The 26,599-nt window shown below is 34.9% G+C and overlaps 1 long non-coding RNA gene across 1 annotated transcript; it reads right to left on the bottom strand.

Moving 5' to 3' along the window:
- Positions 1-10,165: 10,165 nt before the first annotated feature.
- Positions 10,166-11,293, bottom strand: LOC140682536 (uncharacterized). The gene is made up of 2 exons (XR_012054373.1): positions 11,219-11,293; positions 10,166-10,790 (listed from the first exon to the last, which is right to left on the bottom strand). It is a non-coding gene; the product is annotated as an uncharacterized lncRNA (long non-coding RNA).
- Between the last annotated feature and the right edge of the window lie 15,306 nt (positions 11,294-26,599).

The following is a 26,599-nucleotide window of genomic DNA, read 5'->3' on the forward strand; positions in this document are numbered from 1 at the left end:
AGTATTTTAAATGGTATAGTTTCTGCTTGCTTCTCATATTAGGGGAAAAAAAGTTTATTGCAAGGTTATTCTTCTTTTTTTTTTCCTGACAGCTAAAATTTAGAAAAAGAATTTATAAATAAAATATCTACCTATTTGTAGTCTAAATTGTGACTGTACCTTTCCATTTCCATGTCATAAACCAAATATTTCAGCAGAACATATGGTAGTTTGCCTCATAACCCACAGTCTCCAATGTATGCAAAAAATTAATTACATAGGGTTCAGAAAAACCCCCAAACTCCAATAATTTAATAATATTAAATTATAAATATTAAGCGTTTAGATTAAAACTTTCTTTCAAATTGTCTCATTTATAGGTCATTTCAATGGCATATACCATGCTGTATCTTGAATTTCTTAACTGGAAATTTTGTTACATAAATTCTGTCAACACTTTTTATAGGAATATGTTAAACAAATCAGGTTTTGGTGTAAATGAATTATTAGTGTTCATAATTTTATGTTTATGAAGAAATTTTAAATGTATATATTTCAGTGTTTCCTTTCTTAGAAAAAAGGCATTTTCAAAGACAAGCTACTCTCTTCTGATAACAGGTTGAGTTTTATTTTGATCTTTATGAAGATCTAAATGTTTAAGAGAAAAAAGTATAAGAGTTCTTTGGACTCTAGGTTAAGGATAAATTAAGTGCTCAGTTCAGGCTCTCTTACATCTCTTCAAATGTCAATTGGCCCAGTTATAAACATGAAATAAAAAAACCTTCAGTTTTATCTTTTGCAATGTACCAAGTTGTTTAAGTTTTGTTGTATTTGTAAAGTCTTCAGCTAAGGCTCTGTACTTGACCTAAGCAATGCTGATTCTGCCAGGCTAAAAGGAAAAGGAAGACGTATTTTGGCAATCAAACTAGAATACGTTGCAGCTATAACTAATTATGTAAATAATCTGGAATGGTTTACACAGAGACTAGAATCTTTGCATGAGCAAATAACCATGTCTGTAGCACAATGATTACTGTACATACATGCAAAATATGTACATAAGATCTGGAGCCAGCTATCAAATGTGTAGTGTAAGGTGTGAATGCATACTGAATACACAGGAGGTTGTGGCCAACAATCTGAATTCAAGCTGCTAATGGAATAGATGTGCTGGCTTTTTTTTTTTTTTAGCCAGCTGTTTACCAGCTGTATGTTTTGCTGCCTCTCAGACTATATTAATAAATCCCCACATGTGGCACTTCTGATCCCAATATGGGAGTAGATAGGAAGTTCAGCAAACTTTAACACTTAGGAAGGTGAAAAGCCAAATTTTCATTGCCATGATTTGGTGTATGGTTCTTGGGATATTGTGTTTTACAGATTTCTTTCTCTTATAGTTAATTAAGAACTTGGAGTAAATATGCCATTAATAAACTGAATTTTTTCAAGACCAGTGGCTCCCTACAGGAATGCTAACCAAAGGATCTTCTAGGGTTTAGAGAAAGTCTTGCTAAGTAGAAAAAGAATTATAAGCTGCAGATTCCAGTAAAAAGAAAATTAAAATAAATAAATTTCATGTTTCAGAAGCTTATATAAGGGGAAAAAAAGTAAGATGGATTAAGAACAGTAAAGAAACAAAGTTTAATGAATAGCATTGTCAAATAAGGCATCTTTAAAAGCAAGTGGAAAGACCAGAAAACATACAGAAAAAAGACCAAAACAGTACTCATTTAGCCATGTTTTTTTTTTTTTAATCCCAAAACCAAGATAAAAAATAAAAGTTAGAGATTCAGTGTTCCTTGAAGAGACAGTAAAATTTCAAAGACACAGAAGACAGCAAGGATACTCAATTCCTACTCCTATTCACTATGCACTTGGAAAGACCATCACAAGAGTGTGGACAGAGTATAACATTTTACTAAATTAAGATGACCCAGTTAAATAGAACAGGGAGTGCCATGTGGCCATAGGTCAGCAATGGACTCTCTGAAACAAGGGTAATGCTAAAATCACCAGAGTAACCAAGACTGAATCGGTTACTCTTTAGTAAAAAGACAAAAAAAAAAAAAGAAAAAAAAACTGAAAAAAAACTTTTTAGAGTTTTGAGATACTCATAAAATGAAGAAAACTGTAGTCTTATGAGAGCAGTTAAAAGTTGAACAATGTAATATTAAAAGGCATAGGTAGGTTTGTATAATATGACTATAAAATTTTGATTACCACATGCAAAAATTGCTGCTTTGAGGTTAAAAAAGAGAAAGACCAGAAATTCAGCAGAATTTACTGAAGTTGAAAGCTGTTCCTTTGTCACTAAAAGTCTTTAAGGCGATTTTAATGGAAATTAACCTTTTCAGAAAATCAAAATAGGCATTTATGCTGAATGCTCCAGGCTTAATGGCAATACAATTTCAAATGTTAGCGTCTAAGGAAATTTGATGAAAGTTGCAAAGGCAGGGACTAAAAAAAGTCAGCATACATGGGATTGTTCCCTAGGAACAGGTTAGATGTAAATACAGCTGTGTTTTCTTAAATAATTGGTTACTTAAAAAATTACATGAGGGAATGGCTTGAGGTAGGTAGTACTGATAAAATCTAACCTGATGTGAAATAGCACAAAAGGACCCGTGTTGCAGGGGAAAAAGAGTGGAGCTGTCATTTTCTATTACTTGCAACCCACATTTGAATTGGCTAAATCATTCATGAAATTGCACCCTAAAGGAAGAAAATGGAATAAAAATTTTGGAAGGAACATGTACTGCTAATTTGTTTTAAATAACAAATTTGTTCTGAAGTGTACATAAGTGATTTTTCTCCAACACCCCTTCTCACTCTTGTTAAGAAATTGGCTATGAAGGGTGTCAGGTAAGCAATTAAGCTCTCTCCACTTTGTCACCATGTTGAAGAAATTTGAAGTTTTTAAAAAGCAAGTGAAACTAAAGTTAGATAATTTTTGTGCAGCAGCTTTTTAACTGAAACAGAATGAAATTATTGTTATCTCCAAGGAGCAATAAAATGACTGCTTCACAAGATAAAAAAGATCCCAGTAATGTGCAAAAGGTGTAGGGACCGTAAATTTAGTATATATATTACTGTAAACCCTCTACCTAAGAATCGAGTACATACAAAACACATTTACTAAATTCATTACAAGGAAACAAAGTAATTGTCAACATGGAGTATACAAATCTAACAGCTGAATCCAGGGCAAAATTCTTATATGTGTTTATGTGTGTACAGTATATATATATGGATATGGATATAAATAAATAAATAAATATTTACTCTGTAGTATATATTTTTGTGGAGAGTGGGGTGTATACCCACAAGAGCTTCATAAAACCTTCATCTTGACTTAATGCCATACAGCAATGACATAGCTTAGACGAGTTTTAAAAGTATAATGACATAGAAAGCAAGAATGGTATAGGTCATTCCCAAGCAAGTCAATACTAGCAAAAAGAAGACAGTTGTTGCATGTTCAATAAGAGAAAAAAATGGTTATCTTCTTTTCAAAGATCCTATAATTTCCCCAATTTTTAGGTCACATGCTGCTTTTGTGCTCAGCCTAAGTTGCCATGTGTCCAGCTCTATAAACTTAGGAATAGTTTCCAAAATACCCAGTGAGGGTTACTGCACAGGAGAGACACTGTCACTGGAGAGACAGATGTTATCTATGTGAAGCATCCAGCTGAGACACTTCTTCCAAAATCAAGCAACATATATAAATTAAATACTTTAACAAATTCATTGGAGTATTTTGCTAAAATTTTAAAATACAAATAAAAATTGTGAGACACATTATGGATTACTGTAAGACTAAGTTGCCTAGCTACAGATTTATAAACTGCTGTGCTATTCAAAATACCTAGTTACATGTGTTTGCCACATATTGTGTACAATCAGTATGGTTGAAACATATGACAAGAGTTGAGGTATTTGGTTTCTCAAGGCTAAACATCATAAAGGAAAAGAAAGGGAATTAACTTTAGATTTTTCAGAAGTATATTGCAGGGAAAAATGTGGACTGTTTCCTGGTGTTTTTGAAAATGTAAACCAAAAAAATTGAAAGAAGAAATTTAGTTTAACAAAAAAAGAAAAAAAACCAACTCTCCTCGCCACTACCAAAAAAAAAAAAACAAAACCAAACAAAAACCAAAATAATCAGGGACTTGAATAAATAAGCTTGCAGAATCCAGTTGCTGATCAAGTAAGCCATACCAGTTTGCTTATCAGTATGATGATGTTCTGCTGCTTGTTGGAGTCCTGAATTAAGGAAATCAAATTGTCTCTTCAAATTCCCTGATGAAAGAAACTTGGGTAACAGAAAGGTAGACTTTTGAAGAAAAGACAACAAAATGAGCAGACTTGCTTTAAGAAAGGACCCAAAGTATAGGATTTCCCACTGCATTTTCACTGAGAGCTTCAAATATCATAAAAAAATATTTTTAAAGGAATAGGATGAACGTGCTTCAGAATCTTAGTTGTCAAAAAAGATGACTCTATGAACTGTGTTGTTTCTATGCTTTTTAATGAAAATTCTTTTTTATAAGACTTGATCTTGGTATCATTCTTTTTGAATCAGAAAATCATTATCCTACTAATTGACTCCCATCATTTTGCACCTTTCATAGAATTCACCCCAAAACACAAAGTGTTTATATAATCTTCAAATTTAAAAAAAAAAAAAATTAGTTGTAGAATCATGTTAAATCCATCACTAAAATTTAGAAAATTCAAAACTCATATGAAACTTATATGCATGCCTCAAAATTCATTTACATGTGGTGTTACTAATTAAATAAATGCCTTGTATTTTGTAAGGGGCATAGGAAACAATATTGTACTAAAATTATAATATGTGCTACAATGACTCACAAAAATGTTAAATTCTCTGTAATGCAGCAACCTGACCTGTTTGCTTAGCAGCTGGAATATTCTATGGGCATTTCTTGCACACAGTGAAGCCAGGTTCAGTGAATAACACCTGCTCTGTGTCAGTAAGGGATGTTTCTTTCTGAAGCAGAAGAAATTAGATGGCTTCAATTGACAAGCCAAAAGAGAAGTTCCCCACTCCCACCTTCTTTCTCCAGAAAAATCTCTGTTTTGATGACGTGATACTTCAGTGTTTGGAATGAGTTTATACAGCCATGGTGTTGGACACAGGGTAAGGCTCAGGGGTGAAATTCACCCTTTGTTCTTGATATGAAGAGGAAAAACACCTGATGCACTGGGCTATTCATGGCTTGTGGAAAATCTTCCCTTCTGTCATCCTTTAATTACTTCCCTGTATGTCTCACTGTTAACTGAACCACTGCATTTATCTTAAAATATTTATGTTCATTGTTTATGTTTAGCTGCTGACACATTCTGGCATCAAGCAAACAAACAAAAAAATAATTTTGAAAACATATTTATTTTGGTAAAATTTAAGTACAACCTCTTGCAATAAAATTCGGCACTCCTCTGGCCTAAGGCCCCTCCTCAGTAGCCTATCTGGGATCTGCTGCAAAACAGTTTCAAAAGCTTATACCACAAATAAATCTTTCATAAATGTCTTCAGTTTAAGAAAATATTCCTCTTTCAGAAAGAAAATATCCTATATTTAATGCAGTATGTTGTGAAATATTTCTCTGTGTTCTGTATTTCTAGTTTAGGAAAAGCCTTGAGGTAGGCAATTTTACACAGAGCATGATCAGCAACTTGAAGAAGTGCTTTATGCTATTAAAAATATGCTAAGCCTAGTAAAAAAAAAAAAAAAAAGCCACTATTGAAGCCAGGCAATGTAGCTGTAACAGTCTGATGCAGACAAATTTCTTCAAGATTAAACTGTAGATAAATGGTTTCAGAGACAGAGAAAAGCAGCCTTTTGAAATTGCTATTTATTTGTCCAGTCTCAAAATGCAGGGTCAGATGTTAACTAGTTTTAAAAAATATATTTACACACACACACCTGGGATTGTACAAAGCCTCTAAAAGTACACCTGATATATAAAAACTAAAGCATGTTCTGCCAACGAGAAGAAAAAAAATCCCTGAAACAGGAATAATGCCAGGTTCGTCTGGTGTTCTTCTGATGACCTGGTTTTCACCAAGCTAATTTTCCCTATTTATGTGCAGTGCTTTCCCTTCCCAATTTTCCTGGAAAAGGAGAAAGATTAGTCAACAAAATAAATGTATCTTCTTCATATCTGTCTTTTGTGTACTCTATAGCAGCTATAAAGTGAACTTCATTGAAAATGTGCTATTCTAACCATTTTTTCATTAAATCAAAAGAAGATAATTGGAGTTGTCATTTTAATCTGATGGAAAAGATAGAAGAGTTGAAATGACAACCTTCTGATGGCATAATATAATTCACTTAATCACTATTCTTTAAAAATTAATACCTCTATAATTTATCTTCTTACAGAATACTCATAAGATTAGAAAATATTATTTCCCACCTGAAGGTTGGAATATTAAGGCACAAAATTGGTTTACCTAGGATTCCATAGTCTTTAGATCTGTGCCTCAGCTGCTGAGCCATCCTATCCACCCAGGCCCAGCATGTCTTCTGTAGAAAACTTAAAACCAGAAGTAGCTAAACAGAGTTTAACTGTCAGGCACAATAGAAATGACATAATATTGGCTCACCCCTTGTCAATGAAAGCTCTAGGAAAGAACATAAACAACTATCATATATTTCCTTGTATTTTCAGTTATAACATAGTAACATGTCATAAGTAGCATTAATGCCTGCTAAAGAGGTCTAAATATCCAGCAGTCATTGCCAGGAGGAAAAATAAAGAGAAATATGCTAGAGTGCAGAGGAATTAGAGTTTAACTCCAGTTCATCATGAGTGGGTAAGAGGCCTGCTTAAGCATGGTTCAGCCACTTTTAGCAGTAATCCCAAGTGGTAAGGACATGTTTGTGAAGACTTTTAAAAACCTTTTTCCATAATTATTTGATTTTTAAATTTTTTTTTCAATTATTCTGAGGGGTGAAAGACCTTTGTAAGGAAAAACAACAGCTGTACTCATCTGAAACATAAATCAATTCCCAATTAGAAAGAGCAGATTTTAAACCAAAAAATTAGAAAAACAGAAGAAAATACATTGTCCATCTTTAATTTTTAAATCTGTAACAGTCTCAATGAAAAAAGCTGTAGATCAATCAGCACTGATAACTGCTGTTCATGGTCATGAGCTCGAGTTTCAAAAAGCGTCATCCAAAGCAAAAACTGACTTTGTGAATGACCAAATCAAGACATTGGAAAAATTGTGTCTCAGTAAAGTTAGAGGAAATGAAGGCATCCATTTTTCTGAGCAGAGGAAGCAAATGGCAACAAAGTTCACTTACATACAAATCCCTGTTTTCCTTGCTCAAGTGGCATTGCTATGACAAATTAAGCATATAGTAACTGCAGAAATCAGTGTCAAGAAAAAAAGGAGCTATCACAAGGTACACATTTCCAAGATATCAGCACTTCCTATCAGATCTCTCTGTCTTGTTATTCACCAAGAAGGTCAGTAGTCTGTGTAGTCTTTGTTATGGCTGTTGTTCATGTCAAGTGATGTTGATGTGCGCGGGATGACACCTCGAGCACTGTGACAAGCCTCAAGCTGCAGGCATCAGGTGACTGCATTCAGACTTGACTTCAAACTGTGGTCCTTGTTGCTGTTGTTGTTGCTAGGTTAGATGGTTGTTTGGTTGGTTATTGGTTGTTTTTATTCTGGGCTATGTTTGGGCTATTTGTTTTTTTGGGGTGGGATGACAGCTTGTTGCATATATTCAGCCTGTGCTATTGCATAAAAGCACAAATACATTTATTGTCTAACACACTGTCACCAGTCAGAAGTTAAGGTACTTGTATATGTAGCAATATAGTCAATAGCAAAAAAAACTTCTATAAACCAGAATATTTTTTATTATTCCATTATCAGAGCAAGAAAACTTCATTACGATCTCTGCACCTTAATTTCTGAGTGTCATTTATCAACTGTTACCACTCTGAGATTATTCTACACTACCTATATCTTTCCTTTCTGTCTAACTTGAGAAGATTGCAGACTGCAAAATTCAGTAAGAAATATCTTTTGTGAACTGAGCTTGAAACTTTGATGTGCCATATGCTGAAAAGTTAATTTGAAGACAAGTTTCAACACCAATTTCAGATGAAACACAATACTATTATCTCTGATACTACCTTATAAATTATTAAAAAGGTTAATTTCTGTTGAAAGCTCTTCAGTAAACCATTGTTTATTAATTGCGTATGTTCATTCTCTCTTTAATAATAAAAGAAGCAGCATTATTGAATGTGTCTGTTCTGCCTTAGGTATTAATTTCCCCCTCTAGAACATGCAAAAAGTTTACAGGACTAAGCCAGCAGTCTTAATGATCTTTTACAATGCATTTTCATTAAGATTTGGTCTAGCATGCATTTCTCTTGAATGAACATGATTTCAGGAATTCTAGAATAAAATTATTTCCTGTCAAACAATCAAGTAAATATTTTTGTATGCTATATGCATCATCAATTTTATGTGAAATTGACCAGAATTACAGTACACTACACTAAGTACATTGTGTGCACTGGAGCTTCTTTGATTAACCTTATTATTTAAATCTGCCACTCCAGTATAATGTGCATGACTTTGATTCAGTGAAGTGCAATTATTGTATTGCACTACTGGCAACTTTGCTAGTTGCTAGAATAGATTTTTGGTCTGATTGAATTCAAGTAATAAAAGGTGATTAATCATACATAACAGACATAAATCTCAAATAATTTATAACCAGAATTACAGACTAGCTGATAGTAATCCCATAAAACTTCCACAAAACAGCACACACTTGTTCTTTATATTCCATAGTGTTCTTTCTGATGGTTCACTAAATTATATACTTGAAATCATAGAATTGTAGAATTTCAGGACATAGAGGACCTCAAGGATCATCTGGTCCAAACTTTTTCGGCAAAAGCAGAGTCTGCACAAGATGGCTCGCACCCTATCCAGATCACTCTTAAAAGGGATCAAGATGGGGAACCAACCACTTCCATGGGGAGATTATTCCAATGGATGATTGTTTTCATTGTGAAATATTTGCCCTTTGTGTCTACTTGGAATCTGTACAGGACTTTCTTGTACCCATTATTCTTTGTCTTTTCCATGTGACTCCTTGTAAAAAGAAAGTATTTTATCTTCTTTGTAGGTACAATTTATATATAGGAGCATGGTAATAAGGTCTCCCCTTAATCTTTTTTCTCAAGGCTGAATAAACCCAGTTCTTTTTCCTTCTATGTCAGGCTTCCCTGTCCTTAGATCATCTTTGTGACCCTTTCCAGTCTATCTGCACATTTTTTGTATCATCAGAGCTGAAACCAAACACAGTATTCCGGGTGAGGCCCGACAAGTGGGTAGAGTGCATCTCTGCTGGTAACATTCTTGTTGACGCAGCCCAGCATCCAGTTACAGTGCAGCTCACTCATAGTGAGCTTGCTGTCCACCAGGATCCCCAGGTCCCTTTCTAAAGACCAAGTAGATCTTTGACCATGCTACATTCTGGATTATATTTTCTCATATAATAAGCAAGACCTTACTTGTCCTTGTTGAATTTCATGAGGTTCTTGTTAACCCACTCTTCCTGTAGCCCTGTCCTCCATTATTCCACTCTTCATGTCTTTCTGCAGTGTTGCTGTCCCTTCTGAAGTATCTACTTCCCCAGTCAGCTTGATATCATTAACAAACTTTGTCAGGGTACAGTTAATCCCATTATCCAGATCACTTGTCAAGATCTTAAATAGCTTTGGGCACCACACAGATCCCGGTGGGACCCCATTTCTGGTAGGTACCAGTTTGAAAAGGAGTTGTCACCACCATCCTCTGGGTGCACCCTGTCAGCCAGATCCCCACCCCCCACAGGAACCACATGTCTGTGGGTCATACCACATCACTCTGTCCAGAAGGAAGCTGTGGGTAAACATGTCAAAAGCCTTGGAGGAATCCAGGTAGACAATGCCCACCTCGTCCCATAGCAAGCGAACAGGCAACGTTGTCATAGAAGGCAATCAGATTTGTCAAATATATTTTCCCTTGCTGTCATGGTTTGACACTGGCACAATGCCAGCGCCCCATGAAAATACAACCTACCAATCAAATGCTGTGAAATGTGATCAAGAACAGAGCAAAGCAGGCCAAACTTAATAACAAAGGAAAAACTTTATTACACTACTACTACTACTACTATAAAAGGAAAAGAAAGGAAAGAAAAAAAAACCATACAAAATTCGAAATGAAAACCTTCCAAAACATTCCTCCTCCCACCACCCAACTCCACCAAACCACAGCGAGACCCATTTGGATCCTTAATCAAGTTTTCACCCTTCAATATAATCAATACTGAGTCCATCGGGGAAGAGAGGAGTCCCCCTTGCACCACAGACCCCCCAGGAAACACAGCTGCCACCTCTTGTGTTTCCAATGTCACACATGGCACTGCCTAGACACACCGGCCAGTGTGACACTCTCCTCTCCATGTCACAGTGCTCTCACCACCGTGCATGGACAGAGACTGCTTATAGGGCCCCTTTAAGGATGCTTTGCCAAGGACCACCAGGAACAACAGTCCAGTATCACAATTCGGGACTAGAGTCCCCCCCATTTTCCCCTGGGGCCGAGGGTCCAAGGACAGAGATCTCCTTCTCTTCTTCTCTGAAGATGGAGGGCATCCTCACACCCTCCTCAGCTCTCTCTGTCCATTCCAAAACTGGTAGTTGCTGAAGAAGGTCTCTTGGCTCACCAATGCATCCCCCTAAAATGCAGTCCCTCTTGAAAGAAAGAGTGGTTCAGTCTATGGTAAACAAGCAGAGTCCAGCCAAAAGCCACTCCATCATCTCCCCCCCAACCTTCTTCTCTGAACATCTGAGGTCCCAGGCTGTCTCTCTTTCCTTCAAATTCAGGAGGAGTAATATTTCATAAAGCCTTCATTTCACAGGAAAGGGTTAAAATTCCCGGACTCCCCGGACGGCTGCAATCTCAGCCCAGGACTCCGTCTCCCATCTCCCACGCTGGGCATCTTCCCCCCCCCCCCCCTTCTCTTTCTCCTCCGCTGGCAAACTCCCAGGTGTCTGCTGGCTCTCTGTCTCTTTTCCCTCTAGCTTAGGGGAGGGGGAACAAAAACATCCCAGATGTTCTCCACCCTTCCGTCCGCAGAAGGTGGCCCAGCTCGGTTCCGATCCTTCATCCCCTGGCCAACCTCTGCAGGCCGCATGGCTCCCCTCCCCCACCCAGCCCAGGCTGGGCAGGGGAGGTCCATACCTTGCGATGACCGGAACCAAAGAAGGGCGAGTCCTCCTGGGAATTCCGCTTTTAACCCCTCTGTGTTCTCAGAGACGTGTCCACCTTCAATTGGTCACTCCAAGTGTCAGTATCCAAACCTGACCCCTGACTGGACTGACCTCTTCCTTCAAAAAAAAAATTCTCTTCCCGTGTCAAACCATGACACTTGCTGAGTTCATGTTGTTTATCCCCAATCATGTGGTTCATCTGACTTGCGCCTGAACCAGGAGGGGGGTCATAACTTCCCCAGATACTGAAGTAAGACAGATGGGCGTATTATTTATTGGATCCTCCTTTAAGCCAAAGAAAACAAAGATATTGCTGTGCTTCTCAAATACTTAAAATATGTCTCTTTAGTCCAGTTTTAGAGTCCTCCTTTAAGCCAAAGAAAATAAAGATATTGATGTGCTTCTCAAATATTTAAAATATGTCTCTTTAGTCCAGTTTTAGAGGACATTATTTCCTGCTCTTCATTTGTCACTTAACCACTTTGGATTAAGTTGGATTACCTGCAATTAGAAAGACTAAAAGTATTACCACATGTAATTTTCTCTTGGTCAATTTTATTTTTGAATACTGTGAAATATTGACATAAGACATGCTTTACTAAGATTTAGTATGGACATAATATCTAACAGTGTTTATTTTTAGGGAGTATATCTGAATTGTAGAGACATCTTGCATTATACCAATTAGTCAAAGATCTTTCTCATCACACAGTGTGTGCTTCAAAAACTGACAATAGATTCTGTTAAAAAAAATTGTTATTATCATAACTAAATTTAAAAAGTTTCTGTAAGAAAAAGAACTTCAAGACAAAAGACAGGTTTTACCTGCCTTGATATACCTTTGGATACATGAACAGTAGTTCCAGGAAAAAGTTACCTCCAAATGAAACTGGAAGTTATTTCAGGATTAAGAACAGATTTGCCTTGTATGGCAAAGATCCTGTTGTATGAATAGATGTATGTCCTGCTCCCTACTTTCCCCTTAAGGATTTTAGTTATTCAGGAAATAAGTAAAATCAGTTATTTTTGCAAGAAATGTGGTCTTTTATTTTCCCCTTCAACTAAATATGTTCAATAATTAAGGGCTGCAGAGCATTATAAGATAGATACAGAGATTTTAGAACATAGTACTAACTATGAAGGGGAAAACACTTTGGAGATTTCCAGCTAGGAATTAAAATACAATGTCAGTTATGCTTTTAATGTTCAATTCTTGCTCCAAAAAGTCCATTATCACAGTACATCATAGTAGGAAAAGAAAGTATAAAAGCAGAAACAAAATTAAACTATTCTTGCAGAATTTTTTTATTGAAACAGAATAAAATTCCTTAAATACTCTAAATATATCCTTTTAATGACTTTATGGTTATGGAAGACTAATGCAAAGAGCCCATGGCACAAAGTCTTTATATGCGCAAAAATTATAAGGTATTTGGCTCTTTATGTGATACGTAAAAAATCATTTGATGTCTCCAAATTAGACATTGAGCTGATCCATTCACCAAAGTAACCTTTCATGCTTGTATCACTGTCTTCTTTCAGGTGTTTTGTCATACTAAATTATATATGAGGATGGTCAATAGATAATACAAACATAAACATAATTTCTTTTTCTTTAGAAAAGATTTTTCCTTTAACTCATTTCACAGGATTATTTGATTTTACCAAATGATTGGGGGAATCAAGGACATTTTAATTCATCTTCATATACGTCAAATATAAACTTTTCTCCACCAAACTGAGACTAGCAGAGTGCTCAGAACTGGGAGCATAGCAGTGTTCATTAGGTCTGCAAACAAAGGGAAGTTATTACTTTTTCCTTTCTCTGTGTAGCAGATTACTCTGGTAAAGCAAGTCTGAGGAAATGCATAACAAACTTTGAAGGTAAAATATATTGGTCTCTGGAGGTTTGTCCTGTCTGATTTGGAGTCTCTGCTAGTAAGCTACTTTGCCACCTACATTAAGAATTTCAGCATAGAAGCAAAGGTCATGTTTTAAATAGCACAATAAAAAGTTCAGAACCTTCTCCCTCCTATGCAAATGCCTTGACATTCACTTTATATTAGATGGAATGTTCTTTTTCCTTGTTATTCAGACCAAGAGTTAATTTTTCATACAGCTCACTTTTTGTATATTGCAGTATCCAGATACTGTTATCAACCATAAAAATGCATGATTTTGCACAATTATGTTGATTATATACTGAAATTTTTCAAGGCTTTGTTCAAATTTACTTCCTTTACTTTTCTTAATATTTTTTTTCTAACAGGACTTTTTGTGTGGTTGATATACCACAAATATTTAGAAGAATCTGCTATACTAGAATCCCCAATGGAATGTCCAAATAACATGCATCAAATATATACAGCTGTAATAATAAAATATAAATAATGTTTTCAATGCAATGTGGGTTCTTAGCCTCAGAATCAAAATTGTCTTAAAAAAACCTGTTCACCTAATCCCATAAAATATGAATGCTTTAAAATCTCTAAGGCAACAATCTAGGTGACATAAAAGTCAACAAAAATAATCTCTGGAGGGCACAAAAGAGAGAGGGGATGAGAGAAAAAGGAATTGGTTATATTGTTCTTTAGCAACTCTGAAAGAAATTCTCTGTCTAGGAACTAGGATTTATCATTAGTCTTTGTGATTCATTTATCTCCATAAACAAATATTTCAAACATGCAAAATAAATTACATCTATAAACAAATATTAGGTCACAGGGCAATGTGACCTAAAATCTACCAATGTGTTAAAATTTGCCTTGCTTCTCCATGCTTACACAAACCCAATTAACTGAAATACAAACTGGTTAAAAATGCTCATTATCTTTTTTTTTTATTATTATTCTTTTATTTTTTTTATCTTTTCCTTTTTCCTTTTTTTTTCTTCCTTTTTTTTTCCATTTTTCTTTTTATTGTTATTATTTTTTTTCACCTGGGTCTATTTATGAACTTTGTTAAACACATTCATGATGGAAGACAAATCATATTTATGAAATATTTGTTGTTCCATGCTTTTCAACTGCTTGCACTTTCCTCACTTGTATATATTTATTGTGTGACTGAAATGAGTGTATTTCCAAGGCATAAACTGAGGCTGAGATATAGCTGTAGAATAGAAGATGTAAAGCAGAATCACATCTTTATTTTATCATTAAAAAGAAAGCTACACGTTTTGATAGTCTGTAGACACTTTTCAAAATAATTTCATCCATGCAATGTAGTTACTACAGAAATTCTGCTGTTCCTTTTGAAGTGTTGATTACATCTGCAAATAAGCATTAGTTTCAGTAGAGTTCATCAATCACTCGGCAGAACTCTAATGTGTCTTTCACTTTCTTCTAGATGCAGTCTCCCTACAACATAATGACATATCACAATGCGATCATGGTCTTGATTAGGGTTTAAAAAATCCCCAACAGATAAATATTTCTTTTAGTGGCTCAGATCATAAGCTTGATCTATACCTTAGTCCTGCACAGAAGCAGTTTTTCAGTTACACCTCCTAGGCCAAATAAACTGGAAGAAAGGTGTTCTAAAAGGTCTACTCTGTTACTGAGCAATTCTTTCCCTAACCAAAATTAGTTTCTTTTCAGCAGCTCAGGAATTCTTGAAACTGACTAGTACAAGAGGAAAGTGGAGAATAAGCACAAGAATGGAAGACTAAACGAATCAAAATACTGCTCTGTAATTAACTTGAAAAGAATTGTATGATGGCAACTAGATTTAGGTCTCCTTAGAAGGCTTAGAAGTCAAGAAGACACCTAGAAATGCCTCCTTAAGAATCTGTAACTGAATAGATAGACAATCTTAAGATTGTTTTGTTGTAAGACTTATTTCTCACAATAACAGGTTCTAAAGCCCCGGTTGTACAAATTCATTGCAATAATTTATTTATTTCAGTGAGGAAGCTGCATTATGCTCCAACTCCCCCTACCTTCTCTCTGTTGTCTGTGGTGGGGGAGCCATAGGGTAATTAAGTTTTATGGCTGAATTAATTTACCTGTACTGAATATTTACTTCTGGTTCCTAGCTCTTAACCTTTTTAAGAGGCAGCTGGCTGCCAGAATAGGTCATGACTGGTGTTTTTAATAGCTCTTAGTTATCTTTGGTAGTAAGAATTATGTGGTATTTCAAAATAAACCAGATAAATAGAGTGTTTAATGTGTATATGATGTAGATCAGGACTACTTTTTAATAAAACTGTAGACTTATTAACTTTATCAAAATATGTGGCTACTTGAACAGAGGAAATAATCTTGCAACACGCCTGTCTCCAGGATAACAGACCACCTAGTAGGCAAAAAGGGATCAATGCAACCACCAAACTACTGCAAGTTCAAAATTAGCCTTGAAAAAGATGTTTGTACAGTAGTGAGCTGTGGGAGAACAGAAAGGGTTCTTGTCCCATAAAAGAAATTGAGAATCTACTGAGTGCTTCAATGGAGGGTTCAGGACACACATTGAACTACAGAATAAGTGCCATAGTCAGAGCTCACAATAGCAAGATTTTTGTAAAGGTATATTAATACTTCTTGTTAAGGAATATTGCTGCAAAGCTTTGTCTCAGAAGGCTGCTTCGGCATTAGAAGCCTTGCCTTTGAGCTTCACAGCTCCAGAGAAATAAAATCATCAGAATAAAGTATTTTGTTGTTCAAACTGTGGAAAGTGTCAACTAAAAAGAAAGCTTTTTGTAGTACCTAGGATTCAGAATGATAACTGAACATGATGTATACTTGTTCAGATGCATCTATTGGAAAATTTGAATAAGTGAAATTCATATAGAGTAATTGTAAGCTTTTTCTTTGCTGAATATAAAACCTTGAAGACAAACTGAGAATAAATGAGTGTGAAACTGAATAGTATGAAGCTGATGAAAAAAATACTATATTTAAAGTGTGTTTCTTATAATCCCTCATTTGACCAACAGAGTATTTGAATTAAGAACTTTACAGAGACCATTTATGATTCTGTTAAATGTAAGCTAATGTGCTTAACATCTGAATTAAGAGCTCTAGGTAATTTCTCTGTTCTTTATGTATTCTGGTTGCTACAGGTGAGTTAAAAAGAATGTACAGAAATAATTTTGCATAAAATATTTGCTGATCAAGTGCTACATATTTCAAGTTAGCAATATGTTTCCTCAAAGTGAAGACTCAATCATACTCAAAGGAACATTAATATTCTAAGCTTACTTTTTGTATGTATTGTGTTCCCTGAGGTCACTCTAAATCAGCAGACATGAAAAAATTCTCACTGGTTGCTGTACTTTAGGACAACAATATAGCAGATAGTATGTTTGGAAGGAGCTAATTGTTTTTTATTGAGTGAAATAGATTATGTTTTAAACATTTTGGTTTTCTATCATAATTAAATTAAAATTCTTCATTTATCAGATCCACTTGAAATGTTTCATAAATCAAATCTATAGGTCTCTAGGCTCGTGACTGTGTTGAAACTTTAATTTCTTTCAACACATCTTGTATTTTATAATTACTTTTAGGCTTTAATGAAAGCAAACTAATCCACAACTATTTCCAGATGCCCTAGAATATTATCAGATGGTAAATAAATCTTTTTTTTTACTAAATATGATAATGGCAGTTTTTTTTTTGTTTTGTTTTGTTTTGTTTTGGTTGGTTGTTTTTTTTTTGTTTGTTTGTTTTTTTTTCTGGTGATGATTTAAAGAGCCTAAATCTCAAGAAATAGAAGAAACGTGTTTATAAACTGTGGGAGCATAGAGGGGGGAAAATCCTCCTATCACCATGGCAGCAAGTGGTCTTTGTCAATGCTCGTGCTTATGCTTTGCATAAGAAGAGAATATAGTCATTTAGACTGCAGGACTGCAATGTTGTTTTGAAAATGTACTGGGACCAGGCATCACCCACTTTTCTTTGAAGTCTGAAAACGCAATTAAAAACAAGCAATGTGTTAGCTTGCTTACTGAAGGCCATGAACTTCAAATATTTCAGCCAAGGGTGAAATAGCATCTGCATTATTAACCAGTCTTAGGAGGTACATCATGACAACTGCACCTGGGATCTCCAAGAAAATTTATACTCGCAGGTCTCCCATAAAAATAACGCTTTTTGAAGATCACAAAATTGCAGAGCACTAGAGGGAAGAACACAGACATAGCAGTACCTTCCCATCATATTTCTGATAATTTTATCTCACGGTTCTACAAATATTTATCAGCTTGCAGTACTTGATGTATACAGGAATTCAACCCAAAATTCACCACCTGCATTTCAGAAATACTGTCTTCTTAGGGGAACATGACTACAAAATAAAATTAAGGAATCTTAAAAGATGAAGAGCATTTGTATATCCAGTTATGGCCAATCCATTAATGCAATTACTTACAATGAGTACAGAGTCAGATAAACCAGAGTGTACTAAAGGTAGATGTTATTTTGATACTGAATAAATTTCACCTGAAGGTAAAATACCAAAATAAAATATTTTCTTGTAGACTTCAGCTGCCAACAGAGATTTTAAAAATAAAATCTGATTGTGACTGTGGTGGATGGGTGCATAAATTTCACATTTTTGTTAGAACACCCAAGGAACCCTTTCCTCTCTTAGTCATCATATCACTCAGCCATAAAAGAGAAGCAGTATTCGTCTTGGATCTAAAAATAGGTCCTCTAGTTTCAGTGCTTAGATATCTTCCTCTGAATCTGTTTCTGCCTTAAATGTTTTTGAAGGGTGATGGCATCTGAATAAAATAGCTTTTTTCAGATTATGTCAGTCATTATGTCAGGTTTCCATAAATAGATTTTTTTCCATATCTCTTCTAGGTGTGTCTTGCTCGAGTTAAAACAATTGCCTTTTTCACAGACATGAGCTTTTACAGCCAACAATTGTTCCATAAGCAGTTAATCAAGAAAGTCTAATTCTTATTCTTCTGCTTAGGTGCAGTGAGCTCCAAGCCTACATCTAAAAGTCTTGTTATTAGAAATCATCCTTTTTACTTCACATTGATTACTAATCACTCTTTTATTAATATTATATTGCCCTTCCAAGGGCAATTATAATGCCCCTATTTCAAGGGCATAAGAGGAAGCATATGAAATCCAACTCCTAGTTTCATTAGGTGTCAAAACATGTCATTAACATATTTCATTAAGAAATATGCATTTTTTCCCACCACAGCTATTAACAAAAATAATATAAAAGATGTATCTGCACAAATGTACAAATATTCTAATACTTTTCTATTATACTATGAGCACAAACTATGCTCTTGTCTATTTCTCATAGTTCTTATACTAATACCTAGAATAATAGATTTGTTACATGACAATACTAAAAAATTTTACACATTTTATCTGTAAAAAAATAGATATTTTAGATCTAGAATAACACACCAGAGTGTGTCAAAGTCTAGCTTTGACAGGTATGGTTGCTTTTGAAATTGAAAATTTGCCAAATTTCTAATTTTGGTCTATATTTATTCCTTTTCACAGTTCCTCAGGTCATCATCAGGCCATCTCTCAGCTCTTCCTCACTCATAAAAATTTCTGTGTGATTCTGAAAGTAAGTTAAACTTCTAGATTATAACACAGACAGAATACAGTCTTCAATTAATTCCAGTTTTCACCTATTTTAGCCTCTGAGATTAACGTATTACAAATGTAATTACTTTCTTATTCTCAGGAAAAAGCAGGTTTATTGGTGAAAAATCTGAGATAAAAACATGGTGTTTTTATGTGTATAGCCCATGGGTTCAGACTAAATCTTGGATTTTCAAACTTCAGCAATTTTTTAAAAAGTGGGGAAGAGGTGGCTGTAAAACAGCAATTACTTGCCAGTGGGACATATTGTCACTTGAACAATTTGAGTTTAGAAGCCTCAGGAGGAGGTACTTCTAGATACTCTCTTTTCCTAGTAGACAAATCTACTAGCTAAAAACTCAGGGCTTGTGATTTATAACAAGAACTGAGGAGGCATGTTTGGTGAAGATCATGTTCTGTAAATCCACATATGCTAACTGTAATTAAGTAAATTCATCAGAATTGATTAATAATGTTACAATGTCATACATGAAGAAAAAGTTAATGAAAATATGCAAGTATTTGAAAAAAGTTTTAAAAATTACTGAGACAATTATGAACATCAAAATTACATGTTTTTCCTGCCAAATAACTGCTTTCATTAAATTCAAGCTAAATTAATTTTGATTGATGTCAAATGATTACTTTTTCCAATTTTTTTTGAGAACTGTTTGTTTAAATTTTTATAGTTAACAATATCCTAAACATTCAGGCATTAAAAACATTATGCAAAAAATGGGTTTCTTTTCAATAATATTGATTCTGAAACACCCCCCCACCCCTCCATGGAGTTTGCTTTCACCTTAGCAGATTTTCCAACCTGAGAATGAGAGGGAAATATAAAATACAAAATACTTCACACAAGGAAACAGTTTCCTCTCCCAGTCATGAAAATTCCCAAGAGATTAAGATCTTGAATATATCTGAAAGCTCTGCTTTTCAAAGGGAGTATTAGCTACAAAGATTTTTTTATTAAAACCCACTTGTGGGAAAGCTGTTCATCAACCTCACTCTACTAAGTCCTCTGGGCATTCCCCATCATATCAAATGCTACAAGCTAAAACCTGAAGCCAAAAAATTTTAAAAAACACAAGACAGCAAATAGTTGAGGTGATTATTCTCTTCCTCTAATCCTATCCTCTGCTTAGTCTTTCCTTTTTTCTCTTTAACAAAAGCACTTTAAAATGGACTTTACAAAAATTATTTGTACTTTATTTTTCAAGTGTCTTTTCACAAGTCTTGGGGTTTTTTTGTTTCCTATCTGTCTGAAAGACATTTAAATCCATTTACAGCTGTATCATTAGTTTTTATTTGCAACTTCTTATACTGCAGTTTCATCTCTTTGTTGTGGCCCTAAGTTATTTATATATCTTCTCATTTAAATAGGCTTTGTTATTATGTAAAGACACTTTAAAAATATTTAATTTTGATTGCAGTCATTCTGTCTTCCATCTATTTTTTTAAACTCTCAGATCACCTCATGCAAGCAACAGCGTTTTTCTGTCTATTTCCTTGCCAGCATAATTTCTTTTAAATTTTCCCATCACTCTATGTCAATATTCAGCCTACAAGTCTGAAACTACAAGCTGGCGATGGCCTAACATGCCAGAGAAGATCCATCCAAATCCAATTCTCTGCTTAAAGTCTGGGCATTAAGAGATCTCCAGCATGACTTGCCTTTTTGTCACTAGGATTTGTTAAATATGAGATTTTCAAGACCTGATGCAGGGGTTGAGGCTGAATTTCCCATCCTATTCCAGGAAACTTCACTTTTTTTTGTATTCTGAAGCAAATCGGGTTTTGATGTTTTCATTCTATTTCCATATAAAACCACCAGAGGTGCAATTCCCAGACATTTTTCAGGCAAACCTCCCACTTTTCTGAGCATGCTATATCCTTGTGTTTTGAACATGGATCACAGAAATCTTAGGTGAAAAAACTGCTCTGCACTCACCAGATGAGCATATTTATCCAAGACTAATGAGGACAGAGAGGACTGAACTTCATCACTGGCTCCCATCATGACATGCCTGTTTAAACATTCATGTTAGGTTGCCTCTAACAATCAGCCTCAAACTTTCTTCTTAGGCCATCTCTTATGGTGAGAGTTTGCCTTCCAGTGCAGTCATTATCAGAGTACAAATTTGCAGTATACATTTTTCTTCCATAGGATAGAAAATGCTTAGGGAGACTTCTCTAATATGAGACTTCAAACCCTTTGGGGGCTTGCAGAGCTCTGCCACGTAATGGTCTTTTTATTATTCCCAGCAGTGGCTTTGCTCTTTTGACATAGAAGCCACTAAGTGACCTTCTCAGAAAGAAAGATTTCCCCTGTGTTAGGAGATCTGCCAGCTGTATCTGCACTGATGGAACTTGTCACTATGACTCAAAACTGATCAACTGATCACCTAGCAAAGAAAACGTTATAGTATCCAAGCCTGGCAAATACACACCTTTTCTTAGCACAAACCATCTCTTTTTATTTACAGATGTTTTTTCTTAAATCACCTATGCTCTCACTTTTTGGATTACTTGTCTGAATGCTGTCCATCAACTGTCTGCTCTTCTTATCAGCTGATGAGCAAACACATGAGCCAAATAGCCTTAACTCACCTATCAATCCTGTCAGTAATGAGCAATGAACACAGGATTAAATAAATGCCTGTTGGCTGTGGCCGTTTTTGTAAGGGTTCAGTTGCAAGAAAAAGATAGCAATTCTTGAACTGTTCACTGTCCTTTAAAGTCTGTTTTACTGTGGGGAGAGTTCAAAGTAATTGTCAGCTGCAGAGAACTTTTGCTCTTCTCCTGTGTTTTGTTCTGCACTTTGGTCATCACTTTTGGACTCTGTTTTTGAACTATTCCCAGTGCACCATAGCTTTGTGAAACTTTCATGGCTTTTGCCCTCTCTGTCTCCCACAGCCATGCAGAGCCAGTCATTAGGAAGAGAGTATGTTATTAGGTTAAATGCTGGTGTGCCACTTCTAATCAGTGATGATTATAGCAAACTAAACATGCATAATAAGAGGACTATATTGCTCCAGGACTATATTGACTCTGAGTTAAACTATCTTCTTCTTAAGTGATACAGTGTATCATTATGGTTAGCTTTAAATCTTGAGTAAATCACTTTCAGCTAAATCAAAGCAGAGTAAGAGCAAGTATAAGTACTCAGGGGTATAGTTCAACAAATTGAATAAACTAATGTGAGGTAATGTGTAGTCATGTCAATAGAATTTTTTTTTAGCAACTTTCATTTCAAAGAATCCATTTCAAATTCTCAAATTTGAAGGGCAGAAGTAAAAATCGTGGCATCCTAAGTTGATCTTCTGATTAAAAGTAGACCATTAAGCCATCATCAGGATATTTTTTTTGTTTTGTGCATGAGTAGGCAGTCTCTTTCTTCATGGCTAACCAATGATTTATTACCTAGAGTCTGGCAAAAAGCTTAACATCACTTACAAGCTACATTGCCAGAAAGATCAGTAAAGTATGGAATAAGGTCTGCATTCAGGGTTTACAGATTTTATATTTTGCTTTGAAGGTAGAGCGGAAAGGAAAGTGAAAAGATAACTGAAACACTGCACGAATTAACCTGAAAGATTGAAAGGTAATTGCATCCAGAAGCCCTGTATTACTTTTCATATTCAGGTACACATATATGTAGGCACACAAAGACACTGTTTTTATACAAAATGTCATTTAATGCCATCTACAGAGCAATTGTGAGAATGAGAGGTATACTCTAGTCAGAGGCAGATGAAGATCAGACTGGGATTTAAGGATATGAAGATAATATTTAATTGTCAGATTCCATTATTCCAGGTAAGACTTTTCAACAGAACTGCCAGATGTAGCAGCAGAGCTGAGAAAAGTAGTTTGCCTCTTTGCAAACCTTGGTCATGGCCAAAATAGGAGAGGGCCATCCTAGGGTGGGGTGCATGGCTGCAGTGTTCCTATTCCCTCACAGGCATAACTACAGAGAGGGGAAATGGGATTCCACTCAAACAGACTTGGAAATATCAAGGATCGAGACAGTTAGGGTTTTGGGTTTTTTTAGTTCAAGAGCAAGTCATGCATTTAAGCTCTATGAAAAATTAGATAGTTTTGTGCTAGAGAAGACTAATAAGAAGGGACTAATCAAGACATTTTCTGTAATAATCTGCCTGCCATCAACTGAAAATAACTAAGCAAAAAGACCAGAATATTTTCTTGATTCTGAGCCAAATATAAAATACAGATAAAATTATATACCTTATCAGACAAATATTTCTCACAAAGGTGGAAAGGTTTTAAAAACCCCCAGGTCTAAACACCCTCTCTGCAAAAGAAACCTGTGATCTTATGAGAATTTTTAGAATGTAGAAAAAATGCAAATAAATTTCTACTTGTGACCAGGAAAGCCTTTTTTATCACAAGAGATTATGAGAGCACAAAGGCATAAGGATTTAGCCCAGTAAAACAAAGACTGTAAGGATTGATATAATTGTTTTCTATAAATACATTAGTAAGGGCAAATTGCAGAGAGTGGAAAAAAATCTATTCAAGACAAAGAACAATGCTGTCAGAAGAGCAGAAGCACATTCAGTGGTCATGAATACACTCAGATTGAGCTATCAGAGAAAAGGGCATCAGGAAATCTTACACTTGGGAGCCTGGGGGGCCAAAACAAAGCTCATTTTATATGAAGCCTGCAAAGTTTATGAAAAATATTATGACATAAAAGGCTTCAAATGCGGAATGTGGAATATTGAGCTAAAAGATCCCTCAAATGCCTTTCTATTCCTATGTATATTGAACATACTAATAGTTAGGGATTTAAAAAACTAAAAACAATATGACAATTTTGCAACCTACTGTAGACACTGATTCTGAGCAAGAAGAATAAACTAAAGGAACAGATTTTTTTTTTTTTTGTCAAAGTGAATTATGCAAAAATAAAAAGTCTGGACTGCATAAAGATTATTTTCATCAAAGCAACATTCAAATGGTAATTTCTTGAATTGTGTTATTTTTTAACGTGTATCCTATCTCTGTAGAAAATATGTATCAAAAAATTTGAATCCTCACTCCTGTTGTGATTTTCAGTTTTAATTTTGTGGGGCAATCATTCAAGTGCAATGTCATGAAAATAAGCAGTACATTGACACAAAATGCAGATAGCTGATAAATGTAGGTGATCTTAAACCAAGGGCAAAGTTACATGTTCCAGTTATGATTCTGTAGTTCTGATTAAGGTATGGTACATGAGTTGTGGGCAGGATGGCTGATATATTTTTCCTAGCAGCCTTAATTCATATAATAAGAAGTTTAAAAAATAATTTGAATAATGTTTTAATCCCTGCATCACACGCTCACTTGGATCACAGGCTGGTATAGTGTTAAAGAAGCGCATATAGATGCCAATTTGCTTGACATGGTAATCATGTCAGATTTTCTAAGCTGAAGGGAAAAGGCAGAGCCACTCCTGGAGAGTGAAGGTGCTGGACAAAATCAATTGGTGGGGAGAGGAACACACATGCCATATCACTGAAAGAGAGAAAGCTCTGTGTAGCTCACTTAGAGCTTCTTATTTGACTAAGATTTTGAATCTTATACTTTTTTTTTTTTTTTAATGGATGTATATATGAAAAGAGAAAGACTTTAGAAAACAATGAGTATAGCACAGCACTTTCCCAAGGGCAGTAAAGCTCTTCCTCAGTTCAGATGAAAGCTTTATTGTTGTATTTGTAATGCTGTATATGACATGAATCATGTTAAAAACAGGGACCAACCATTTCCTCTCCCGAGAGAACCATTATCCTTAATCGTTCTGCACATGACAACAACCTGAACACAAGATAAGGAAGTTGCACAACACACTTAAATAACTCTTTCATGTAAGGTCACAAGGAGAAACTCTTAAGGTGGTCTCTGCTGTATGTTTAAATTGGAAGTGTGAATTAAATGAATTTCAAGTAAAATGAGGTTACAGGAATTTCAATTTGAAGAGTTGAGGAATTACTCAATATTTCTTTAGTATGTGCATATAAATATTGCTGTCATGGACTATCATAACAAAAAAATATAATAATTGGTAGAAAAAAAATTAAACTCAGGCAAAGCAAATGTTTTTGACATGAGATTATTTGGTATTACCCATGCCAAAAAAAAAAAAAAAAAAAAAATCAGAGAAAAACAGCAATTGAAATGTGACATTACCAGTTTTAAAAGAAATCCAAAAGTGAAATTATTATTAAAGAGCAAAGAAAGAGAAATGTTCAGCAAGGTTATGAAGAAATCCAGAATTGTTTTTCTGGCTACTATATTAATTCATTCATTCAGATAATATTTAGAATGCTGCCTTGATTGACATTAAATATTACTGAAATTTGTGGGGAACATAACAATATTTTAAGAAGTCTAAGATGTCCCTTTCTCATTTACCACCAAGAAAGAAAATATGGAAGGATCATAGAGTCACAGAATTTTTCAAGTTGGAAAAGACCTTTAAGATAATTGAATCCAAAGATTAAACCAGCACCAACATGTTCACCACTAAATTGTGCCTCCGTGTGACATCTGCACATTTCTTCATCTAGGCATGGTGATTCCAACTTTTCTTTGTTTTGTTTAATTTATGAACATTGAAATACTTAAGGCATGATATCTCAATATTACATTAAGCTTGGTTTTGGCAGTTCATGCACAATCTTATTGCTGTTTCTTTATCACTTTCTGTTGTTACTCTGCTATTCTGTAGTTTTCAGGGGATGGTAGATGTAGAGTTTGAGACGTGATAAGCCAACTTTATAATTTATATTAAAAACCAAAAGAATCAACATTACTCCCCTCAAATGTGTACTCCTGGCCTTTTAATTTCCCTGGCACTTTCATCATAGTAACAGTAAGTTGATGAGTGAATGAACACAGTGCAAATGTCTAATTCAACTGAAAGATTCTTATCTGAATGTTTAAAAATTTACAGCAATATTACTTTGAATACATAACAAAGCCTTTAGCCTTTTTGTGTGTGTGATGACAGTTTGAAGATGTTTGCATATTTGCCATGAAGAGCTGTATTACCAGGCCTGTCTGACAGAGCTGGATCATGCACAGGACAATTACCACAGAGCAGATGTTATCCCGGCAAATTTACAACATTATTCATAAGATAGCAATAATTCATAATGTACTTATGTGAGCTTCTAATAGCTTTGTCAAGGAGCACAATTATCCTATAACATTTTTTTTCACCATAGAAGTAGTAAATCTAGAAACAGTAATCTACAAATAAGCTTTTACAGAGCAAACGATAAAAATTGATAATATTGTCTTTCTATGCATGGATTTGTACCAAATTGTTAGACTGATCTTAATTTAGAAAAATAAAACTAATATCCATTTATCTTTACTGTACCTGCAGTTATGAAACATAAAGCATACTTTAAAATAAAGTATTTAATTAATTGTTCTAGAAAAGCAATTGTGTAGTAAATATAGAAATAGGGATGTAATTGAAACCAACTCCAAATTAAAAGAAAATATCTTCATCCCCTCCTTGAGAAAATTCTAATTTGAAATATAAATGAACGTAGCAAAGACAGAAGTCTAACAAATTATTGATACAGAAGTTTTAAAAGTTTCTTGCCAGGATGTCTTCTCAGACCAACTCCTAGAAATTCACATTACAGGGAGGTTAGAGAGAGTTAATTACTAGTGTAGGATACAATACAGTGGGTGTCTTCTGTA

Source organism: Taeniopygia guttata, chromosome 2 (genome assembly GCF_048771995.1).
Source record: "Taeniopygia guttata chromosome 2, bTaeGut7.mat, whole genome shotgun sequence".
NCBI lineage: Eukaryota > Metazoa > Chordata > Aves > Passeriformes > Estrildidae > Taeniopygia > Taeniopygia guttata.